Source organism: Hirundo rustica, chromosome 2 (genome assembly GCF_015227805.2).
Source record: "Hirundo rustica isolate bHirRus1 chromosome 2, bHirRus1.pri.v3, whole genome shotgun sequence".
NCBI lineage: Eukaryota > Metazoa > Chordata > Aves > Passeriformes > Hirundinidae > Hirundo > Hirundo rustica.
In genome coordinates, this window is record NC_053451.1 from 98208115 (window position 1) to 98220247 (window position 12133).

General features: G+C 40.0%; 1 protein-coding gene across 1 annotated transcript in view; it reads right to left on the reverse strand.

Moving 5' to 3' along the window:
• Positions 1-12133, reverse strand: part of ANOS1 (anosmin 1) — a 133350-nt gene that overhangs the window by 96176 nt on the left and 25041 nt on the right. The window lies entirely within an intron of this gene.

A 12133-nucleotide genomic window follows, 5' to 3' on the forward strand; every position in this document is an offset into this window, starting at 1 on the left:
TTAACCCAAAATACTGCTGCACATCTTCCATGGATTAAATGCATATGTCAACATTCAATAAATATGACTATGAATTTCCTTTCATTTTACACCCCAAGTAATTGTTTACTTGTTTAAAATGAGGATGCAAACCAATTGTAAATTAGACTGCAGGAAGTCTTTAGAACCACTACAGACTTCAGAAAGTTTACGGTATCAGAAAAAAGGCCCGAATATGTTCCTGTCACTATCTCCATATTGGGACTTCTATCTGTACAGTTATGTGCTTCCACTGCGCACTTAAATTCCCCAGGCCATTGAAACAGCTAAAAATATTTAATACAACTAAGATCAGACTGTATGTTTGTAATCCATATAGTAGATGTGAATATTATGGAAGAACTGTCAGAACCAGTTACCTTTCTGACCCATTAACCTGAGACTACATCCCAAATTGACTTTAAGAAGAACTTTTAAAGGCAACTCAATAAGGAGATCTACTTAAAATTCATAGCACAAAACCCACTCTTTAACACTGCATCCTTTCAGAAGCATTTTTGTCTGTTGTGCATAGTTATTCTAATATACAGTCAGTGCTAAAAGGCACTTAACTCTTTAGTGTCTGATTAAACATCATGTTACAAAATATAACCAGCAATTTCTGTTTAAGGACGGACGATGCTTCTGTGCTCCAACAGCTTTCCGATTCTTTGCAGGCAGTCAAAAGTAGAAAAGAGTCATAGCTCTCACTTCCAGCTTAATGCTTTCCTTACACTTCAATGAATGTGTGGAGAAAAGGGCACTTGCATCCCTGCCTGTCTGCCTCAAAGACAGTTGCTTCCCTCTCAGCACAGAAACTTCATCTACCTAAGCACACTTTTATATCTCCTTCAATATTAGAGTAATGGAGAAACTCCAATGAAGGTCACTTGAAAGAGCACAATCTTAACTTAGAGATGGGTATAAAGCTTGTTGAAAGTCAGTGTTCCTTACTTCAGTGGATTTTGAATAATGCCCTGGGTCTAGTCAAGCAAAACTCTTTTTAAAGTCACAGTTAAAATACAGACATATGTCCCTTTCCAGTGGCTTGAATGTATTTTATTGCTACATTAAAGGTCAATGCAAGTACATTTTGTCTTTGTCACTTAACTAGAGCTGTATTTGACCTCATTCTGCAATTGTCTCCCTCAAGAGGAGAAAAGGACCTTACATTTAAACAGACTATTACAGCCTGTTTCGCACTACAAATTAATAAGGTTAATGAAATGTAATGTAATAAGATAAAATTAAGATCCTCATTTCAACCGCAAATTTATAAATTTCATACAGATTCTCTGACTTATTTGCGCTATTAAAAATTTCCTAATAGTAATTCAGGCAGCTGAGCTTTTGGAACTAAGATTGTATTTGGGAAATCAAAATCTCAAATACACTTTCATGTCACACATTTCCCTCTGCATAGAATGTGCAAAGTTATTGAAAGACGAGGAAAAAAAAATACATACAAGCTTTGAGCAAAGCAAGTGGTGAGAGACCTGCTAAAACTGAAGATTTAGAAAGATTAATCTGTTGCTTGTTTTCAAGAAGATTTACTGCTAATTCTCCTTAGTCTCAGTAGTAGCATCTGTCTTTACTGTCTGACCAGTGTTGCTCCAATGATAATCATCCTTCTGCTAAATGTTAATCAACTGCTTTTAAGATGACAAAAATTTACAGTTGATTAGACTGCATAGCTGCATTGGTATTTCAAAAGTCTCTAGGAAGGGATTATTTTTGTGCTCAAATACCTCTAAATAAAGGATTCTGAAGTCTGAATATCCTTGGACTTTGAAGAGTGTTCACTGAAGCAGATAAAGCTAAGTTAAAGAAGCATTTAGTGCTTCAGCACACCAGCTTCAATAATATCTGCTGTGTTTATATGTGGGCATCCCCATGCACACATTTCTCCCTTTAGCTGCAGTGTGTCTCTACATACCACAGCGTATGCAGATTTAAAGTCTAAAGCCGGCACCTGCTTTTCTGAGAACAGAGTTGAGACTGCTATGGTATTACCCTCAAACCAGTGTTGGCACAATTCAGTCATTAATGACAATTTTGTGTCCTTTCTCTGTGAAAGAGAAATCTTCAGCTAGTTCTGCCCAGCATTGGCTCAGTTTGCTCAGTATTCAGTTCAAATTTCAAACAGCACAGCCATCAGACCTGATTACCTCCTTAAAACAGATACAACTGGCCAAAAGAGCAAGCTGCAAAAGAACCAAACTTTTCTGTAAACCCAGAGGGATCAATGGAGATCAAAGAGAACATCAGCAGAATTCTGCATTAACAAAAACCTGGGCTACAGTGATGTAAAACAAATCTGATCCTTTCTTCCCTATCCCTCATTAGGGCTCTTTTAACGAGGGAAAAAGAAAGTAATTTGATTCTAACCATTTTTACTACAAAGTTATCAGCAGCATCATTCAGAGTGAAGGCCAAGAAAAGCACCTTCCATAAAGTCCTGAGGTCTGTTCTTCCAAGGCAAAAAAATTTAAGGTGAACAAAACAGTAAGCAGCAAAAGCTAAGAAGCCAAAACTGGCATTCTGAAAAGAACATATCCTTTAGGTTGCGCAGTATCACACAAAAATAAGTAATAGAGTTTCAGTAAGTTTTGTTGTTGTTGTTGCTTTTTCTAGCAAGTTATTCCAGACCTACAGGTTTATTTATCTATTTACTTATCTATTGAGAATCTAGCTGGTAACACAAGTGTTAGACTGGAAGGATGACTTGACATGATCCAATATAGCAACTGTAAAGGATATGAACTTACTTCATGTTCACTTATTTCATGTTCTAAAACAACTCTTTTTTCAATACCTCAATAAATAAAACTTTATTTTAATATTTACAAATATTGAGCAATACATCAGAATATTACAGAGTACTGCAAATATTGTTTGAATTTCAATTCTGCTTATTTGTCAGTTCTCAAGGCCCTTAGGAACAAAAGGATTCCTGTAATCACAACACACACATACACAAATGCTTTCATATAAACATAAACACTGAATCACAAAGCTCTTTCTTCTATTTCCCCAAACACAAATATCCAGAAACTTCAGTCAACCTATTTATTAACTAGTATAGCTTTAATCATCTAACCACTATGGTCATCTCAGCTCTCTCTATGATTTTATAGATTAATATTAAAAAAAAAAAATCAAATAATCCATAAGAATGCAAACAATAAGTATCACATGTCTTTTTTCTTGTATGCTCATGACTTTTTTATCTATTTAGCAAAACAATAACCTGAGCAAGTTTTATGAATTCTGATTCTATTAAGTGGCTTTACCTTAGCTATTACTAGATGAAAGAAAAACAATCTGTCTAGCAGATCAAGAAAGAAAATTTATTCATTCCATCTTTTTAGACAAAAAACCAAAACATTCATTATCTCACCCTTTTATGGTATACCACTATTCCTGCTAAACTTTACAAAGCTGTCCCTATCCTGCTCTAGCTTTATTGTGTAAATAACAGTGGCTCAACACACTATCCAGCAGAGATGTGAGTTTCCTGGTTAAGAAATCTGGAATGTTTCAGCTACTTCAGGCTAATGATCTCTCAAATGCACACTAATATGTTTGATAGAAGTCTCTCAGCATGTGTGCACAGAATGCTTAACATAAGAATAACACTACTGTGGGCAGGGCAAATCGCTGACACCATTTCAGGCTGAGTTAGATGCTGGAAGCACAAATTAAAACTGTGAGCTTTCATTTCACTGGGCTTTGACAGATGGAAGACTGCATCAAATCTCTAATTGTTTAAACCATTAACTCATCTTTCCACCTGCATTATCTCTGGAAAGAGCTCAGCTGGAAGCCTGGAACAATTGCTCTAATACGGAATTCAGGAGTGTATATTATTCTACAAAGAACCTTTTTTTTTTTTTTTTTTTCAGATGGTCAAACAGTCTGTTTATTTGGCTGCAGAATTTGTAAATTGTTTGTCTTTATTTTCACATTTTCCTCTCAGTTCTGAAAACTCAAAAAATAGCCTTTCAGCCTTCTCACAGAATCAATCAATCAAGGACCACTGCCTCAGCCACTGGGAACAAGAAAGTTGCATTGCAATTCACAGTGTGTTATGATGATCCCCATTTATCTCCAGTCCTTGTAAATGCCATGGCACATGCAGCTCTAAATTATGCCTGCTGGTCTCTTGACTTTCAGCTGCCTACAAAAAGAAAACCTTGTGTAAGGAGCTGTTAAAAAAAAAAAAAAAAAAAAAAAAAAAAGAAAAAAATTACATCTACTTCACAAACTCTCTTGAAATGCCTTTCCCAGTCATTTCATTCTCCTTGCCCCCCACCTCCCACCTTAGGACTAAAATACATTTTTCACTAAGCCAGCATCAATGCAGGACTCTGCCCTTTCACGTTGCTCTTGGAAGCAATCAACTCTAACTGTTGTTTTTATAGGGAAGCACCTGTTATATGCTCAGCACTTCCAAGTACTTGAGAAGAACAGCCTTGGAACTGTGGAGCTCACACTGTAAAAACAAACCAAAAAAAACCAGAACAGAAACAGCAAAAGCTGTGCATTTACATACAATTTAGCAAGACAAGACTGGCCGCTGGAAGGCAATGGGATTTTAAGGACAGGAGCCTTGTAACTGGCAGTAGCCAGTTTCTGGGGCTCAGAAAGCATATGTAGAAAAGAAGAGGAATACACTGGGCCAAGAATTCCATTAAGGGGCTGAAGCACCTGCCATATATAGACAACTGCAGATATCTGGGACTGATGAGCCTGGACAAAAGGTTCAGAGGGATCTTACTTATATTTATAAATATCCATTGGGATGCAATGAAAAAGAGGCAGCCTGGCTCTTCTCAGTCATGCCCATGGACTAAGCAGGAGGCCACAGGCACAGATAAAAAAAACTAGAAATGCAAACTCTTTTACTGTGCAGGTAGTTAAACACTGAGCTAGGCTGCCGAGAGAGGCTGTGGTCTTTATGTATGGAGATACCCAAAATCCAGCTGGATGTGGTTCTGAACAACCTGCTCTAGCTGACCCTACATTAGAAGATCTAAGAGGTTTTTCTGTCCAACCTCAACAATTCACTGATTCTTTGATAGATTTTTAAGAAAAAGGTAGATGGGCACACAGAATAGTGACAGTAGTGGAGAGAAAGAGATGAAATACCAAGCAAAAATTTTTAGAGGATAACTTAAGGAGAGGCAAAAATCCCCAACCCAGGAATTATGTGGAGATGTGAAAGTTAAATCCAGATGCAAAGGTCAAGTCAGTGAAGGAATTCAAAACACAACATAAAACAGTTTATTGCCATTCACAAAAAGAGCAAACCTCCACTGCAAAGTTGTTACACCTTTGAAGTACTTGAGTCAGCCTTGCAGATTATTTTCTTAGGCCAGGTTTTAACAGCATTTCACATATCAAGTAGTTCTTAAATCCATACATAGCAGATCAGCAAGTTCAGTGGCTATTGCAATGCTTTAACCAAGTGAGTTAATCAGTGATATCAAGGTTGGAGACAGCCTGGGATGCAATGTTCATGCACTAGTGAAGTTTACAGTCCTAAGGGCTATGGGTCACAAAGACTACTGGGTCACTCTGCATAAGGAGTATGGGTCACTCTGCCCCAGTGAGACCACACCTGGAGTGCTGCTTCCAGTTCTGGGGTTCTCAGCAGAGGAAATATATGCCCATGTTAGCACTGGTCCAGAGGTGGGCCACAAAAATTATCAAATAGGAGAAGCACCTCTTCCAGTACGAGTTGTGAGAGGTGAAGTTGTTCAGCCTTCAAGAGAAAAGAGGGCTTTAAGAAGACCTAATTGCAACCCTTCAGTACCTAAGGGCTTATGAGAAAAATGGGAACTGAGTTTTTAGCAGCACCTGTTGAACAGGACAAGGAATAACAGTTTTAAATCAAAAGAGGGTATATTTAGATTAGATATAAGGAAGACATCTTTTATGATGAACATGGTGACACCCTGGAACAGGTTGCCATGGGGCTGGAAGATGCCCCATCCCTGGAAACACTCGAGGCCAGGTTGGATGGGACTCTGAGCAACCTGATCCAGTTGAAGAGGACCCTGATAATTGCAGGGCGACTGGACTAGATGACCTTTTAAGATCCCTTCAAACCCAAACTATCCTATGATTCTAAGTGGATTACATAGAGAGAAAGTTACCAGTCAAAGTAAACACAACAGATGAAACCAACCCTTCAGATGTGTGCAGTCAGAGATACATAACAAAAAAAAGAAAAAAAGAAAAAAAAAAAAAAAAAAAAAAAAAAAAAAAAAAAAAAAGCCATGCAAAAATGTGAATGTCTCCTGTATTTCTCCTGAACCCACAAAGTAAACTACACTTCATTTTTAGAAGCAAAACAGATAACAAGATCTGTACATAGAATAAAACCCATAATAGCATTTTCTACCCTCCTGAACATTGGGATTTGCAAGTAAAATCATATAAGCTTACCTCCAGAAAACATAAACCTCAGAACAACCACATCTGAGCAGAATTCTTATCTCTCAACACTGAACACATAAATCCCATAATTTCTCAGCAATTTCACTGAGAATTATGCTTGCAGAAAGAGCTAGAAACCATCCAGATTTTATTATGCAACTTTTAATTATAAAATCTCTTTAAACATTAAAAATATTCAGACCTATCATTTTAACAAGTTATAAACAAATCTCTATCAAAAAGCGTGAATGAATATTTTTCAACAGCAGCACTCAACCAATACTATTTTAAAAACTGACCTATTCTACTCTTTACTCCATAGGAGCTGCTATTTCATCCAAAAATAGACTATTTTTTTCTCTACATTTCCATTCAGAGAGAACTGATCAAATATTAATGAGTTATGTACATATAATCATATAGCAAAGCTGACTGACTACCTGTGTTGGAAAAAAGCTGAATGATGTTTTAGATTAAATCTATGCATTACAGACACCACTTCATCCTGTATATAACCTCTATCTCATAATGTTTTAAAATAATCACTTAGGTAACAGAGTTTGATATACCATAACAAATATGATTAGTTAGAGGGGAAAAAGGAGGAATAAGCCCAAAGTAGGTTATATTTGCCTACCTACAGGCATAACCCATGTCAATATTAATATATCTATTAAAGACAGTCTGAATATGACAGAAGTATATTTTTTGCAATATTTTGCCAAACACTTGGCTGTGATAGAAGACTTTAGGCCAGATGCATAAGAAAACTAGATCCATCAGTTTTGCGCTTTAACTGTTTTCTCCAACCATACAGTAACCCCTGCAGAGGTTCTATTTTCAATTCCTCTGCAGAACCAGCTGTTGGCAACAGGAAGCGGGGTTTTATGTAGTCATGTATGCAGAAAAAAAGAAGGGAGTGTCTGTCTGGGTCTCTCCCCAAATAAGCATTTTACCCCTGTGGTGTCTAGGAATGAGCAGAGCTGACTGAGATCCAGGTGCTGGTCCAACAACCATGTTAATGGTTAATGTTAATGGGCTCAGTTAAAATACTGAGCCCAGCTCAATCCAGCCCACTTTCTTTTTCAGTCTCTCCACATTGCAGTTCTACTTCCTCATGCTGCTGTTTATGAGTCCACCTTTGCATTACTCGGCAAGTCCAACAGGCTACCAGTAATCTACTGATAGAATAAAAGAAAATAAATGCCATATTTTAACTTTCATTACCTAGACCAAACCTGAATGGAACCTCAGTATACAAACAATTCTACACCATCTAGTATTAATCCTAATGAGGGTGCCAATGCTAGTGGAAACATTTATGTGGCTCCTGGGAATGTGGAGGGCTGAAGAGGACCTGTGAAATGCTTCTACACAAACACAGTTTAGATCCATTCCCCTTGTCCTGAAATAGCAACAAGGTCATAGCTTTCTAGCAGCACGGTGGCTTCCAGCTCCTCCTCTCTGCTGCGTATGCTGCATGCACTGGCGTAAAGGCACCTCAGCTGGCCTGTCAGCCCTTAACTCCTTTGAGGTAGTTTTCTGCTGTTTCCCTTACATTAGGCATCCCTGGCTTGTCTCTGTAAGACTGAAAGTGCATTCCACTGTGGCCAGCACATTTCAGAGTCACTGGCAGAGGGTCCTCTTGCACGCTGTCCCTCTAACCTTCACTTCCCATCCCACAACTCGCCAGGCACAAACCTGATATTGTCTCCCGCCCCTATCATGACTTTAAAGCTCTGTCAATGGGCCCCTCTGGGTCCCAAGCAACTCTCCTACCTGAGAAAAGTGAATCCTTACTGGTACAAGCATGCCTGGGGCTGCATAGACCATCCACTGCCAAAAAAAACAAAAGTGTGGTGGTGATATCAGCCATAAAGCCACGTAGTAATAGATTCAGCCCATCTGTTCTTTTAGTGTTGCTGCCTTCAACTGGAAGTATAGAGGAAATCATAACTTGTGCCTCAGATTCCCTTACCAAACATTCCAAGGCCTTGAAGTCCTTTCTGATCGTCCTTGGACTATGTGTTGCCACTTCATCATCCCCTATGTGGAAAATCAGTGATGAGTAGTAGTCTCAGGACCACTCCAGATTAGGAAGTTTCCAGATGGCATCCCTACCCAGGCCCCAGGAAAGCAGCAGACCTTCCTAGAGGTTGGGTCTGATTGGCATATTGGGTTCTCTGTCCCATAGAAAGGAATCATCTGCAACTCAATAAGCATAAGTTCAAACAAAACAATGGATCTATGAATGAAGTTAGACAAAGAAATTTTGATTTCAAATCTTTTTCCAAAGAAGTTCACTAACTTCATCAACCACAATGCCAATTTTATCTCAAGAGTGAAAGCCAACTCGTCAATTGACAAGAAACAAAAAAAGAAAGCCCTCAGTCTGCCTCAATGCTATGCCAGTAGACAAGGAGGAGTGCATGATGACAAAGCTTAGAAACTATTGCAACCAAAAATGACAGTTTATGTTATAATCCTGTAGTTGTCCTAAATACAATGAAGTATTTTAACATATTGAAATTACACATGCCAAAACAGAGCAAACATTCAAGAGCTCTCTTGTGTTTTATCTTGAAAAACAGACTTCTGCAGAGATCTTACAAAATTTAATTTTAAACAACTGGTGAATATTTTGCTGCTCACAGTCATCTGAGATATTTAACAATCACAGAATGGGTAAGGCTGGGACCACAGTAGGTCAGCCAGTCCAACCTCCCTGCTCCAGCAGGGTCATCCCAGAGCAAATTGCACAGGATTGAGTCCAGAAGGTTATTAAATATCTTCAGTGTGGGGGACTCCACAACCTCTCTGGGCAACCCGTTCCAGTGCTTGGTCACACACACAGTAAAAAAGTTCTTCCTCATGTTCAGCTGGAACTTTCTGTGCATCAGTTTCTGCCCATTGCTTCTTGTACTTGGCACCATTGAGAAGAGCCTGAAGAAGGGTCCATCCTCTTGACACCCTTCCTTCAGATAGACAACTGAGAGGGGACCTTATCTGCTTCTCAAGGCTGAACAATCCTAGCTTCCTCAGCCTTTCCCCATGGAGAAATGGTCCAGTCCCTCAATCATCTTTGTTGCCCTCCATTGCACCCACTCCAGGAGCTCCATGTCTCTCCTGTCCTGAGGAGCCCAGAACTGCACACAGCACTCCTGATGTGGCCTCACCAGGGCTGAGCAGAGGGGCAGGATCACCTCCCTGCTGGCAATGCTCCTCCTAATGTTCCCCAGGATCCCATTGACCTTCTTGGCCACAAGGACACGCTGCTGGCTCATGGACAGTTTGTTGTTGTCCACCAGGACCCTCAGGTCCTTCCCCACAGAGCTGCTTTACAGGTTGGCCTCTACCCTCTACGGGAGCAGAGAGTTGTTCTTCTCCAGGTGTAGGACACTGCCTCTCTTTGATGAATTTCAGGCATTTCTTTGGGCCTGCTGAGACCCTTCTGAAGGGCTGCACAGCACTCTGAGGTATGGGAAACTCCTCACAGCTTTGTGTTGTCACTGAACTTGCTGAGGAGGCATCTGCCCTCTCATCCACATCACTCATGAACAAGAGAAACAATACTGAGCCCAGTATTGAACCCTGGGGGACACCACAAGGCCCCAGCCAGACCCTGTGCCACCAATTACATCCCTCTGCAATTTGCCAGTCAGTCAATCCATCCAGTCCTTCCTTCCTGAGTTTGTTTATGAGGATATTGCAAAAAAGCATCAAAAACCGTGCTGAAACTTAGGTAGACAATATCCACTGCGTTTCCCCATTCACCCAGGCAAGTTGTTTCACTGTAAAAGGCAATAAGGTTGGTCAAGGACTACCCCTGATAATCTACTTGTCATCCATGTGGACAGAGATGGCCTTCAGAGTGAGGTGCTCGCCCACCTTTCCAAAGACTGAGGTGAGGCTGACAAGTTGGCAAGTTCCCCACGTCTTCCTTCTTGCCTCTTCTGAAGCCTGGGGTGACATTTGTTTTCTTCCAGTCCTCAGGCACCTCCCCTGATTGCCCAGCCTTTCAAAGATGATCACAGTTGGCCGACTTATGGTGTTCACTAGGTCTCTCAGCACTCGTGGGTGCACCCAATCAGAGCCCATGGACTTGTGGATGTCAAGGTCTTCTCTAAACCAATCCTCCCTAACCAAAGGAAAGTCCTCCTTACAACACTCCTTTACCCAGGACTCCTGTGTCAGAGATTCCTGAAGGCTGGTCTTGTCAGTGAAGATTGATGCAAGGAAGGCATTCAGCAACTCTGCCTTCTCCTTGTCCTCTGTTACCACAGCCCCCATTCCATTAATTCCAGATGTGTCTTGGCCATCCTTGCCTCATCTCACTCTGACAACCTCTCTATATCCTTTCCAAGTGGCCCAACCCTGCTTCCATCTCCTGTGTATTTCCTACTTACTCTGGAGAAATGACACGAGTTCTTTATTCGTCCACACAGGTCTCTTGCCCACTTTGCCCAGTTTCTTGCTCACTGGGGTGCACTGTTCTTGAGCCTTGCAGAAGTGATCCTTAAGATCAACTAGCTCTCCTGGACCCCTGCTCCCCAGAGGATCTGTTCCTATAAGATACTTCCAAGAAGACCCCTAAAGAGGCCAGAGTTTGCTCCCCTGAAGTCCATGCTTACTACCTTACTTGCTGCCCTTCCTCCTTCTTGCCCAATACTAAATTCCACAATCTTGTGGTCATAGCAGCCAAGGCTCCTCCTGACTTTACATCTCCAATGAGGCCTTCCGTGTTAGCTGAAATAAGGTTAAGCAGCATACCATTCCTTGTGGAATCCTCCACTACCTGTCACGCTCATATAAACCCCCTCCACTGAGGTGCTAAGAAACAGTGGAAAGAATTTGAATTTTTAAAAGGTTAACTGAATTTCCTGCATCACTTTGAAAATTTCAGTTAGCTAAAGCAATTGCATAACTTTGCATTGCAAAACACAGAAAATCAAAGCCATCCTGAAAAGACAACATTATGCTTAAGTTCAGCTCTGCTAAGTATTTGGCCAAGTTTATATTTATTTATTTTCTAAATGGCAAAGCTGCTTTCTTAAGGAAAATATATTACCTTCCTAGGAAAGAATGAAAAACATAGGGTAATATGACTGCAAAGCACATGTTAAGTAATTTAAAACTTAAGCTACCATTGTTTTGTAATACAATATAATATTAATTTGTAGCATTCTTACACTGGTTTCAAGATGCTGATTCAATTTTAAGATAAATTTCATGTCAGCTTATATACACCTTATGTGGATTCGATAAACATGGGAGTGACTCAGAGATATTCTTATAACCCCTGCCCTGCTTTATAACCTGGACTACTTATCTTGTATGATTCCTTCTTTGTCAGAAAACCATTGGAAAACCTCCCAGATTACTTACCGCAGTAGCCTTCACAACTAAATTCTAAAAAACTGTAACACAATCACCGTGGAACAAGGCCCTCACGCTTTCCAGCAAAGGCAATTCAGTTGTCATGAAATATGCCCTTTGCACATCCGTTTGGGGTTCTTCAGAAGAATTTTAAGAATGATAAGATTTCATTGCAGAAGTGAAATCCTTAGCAGTGTGGCACAGATAATAGGAAATGCTCCATTTTTTTTCTTCTATAGACACTGTTATACCCTGGATTTTAATACTGATAAAAGCAATCAACTTTGTTTTATTT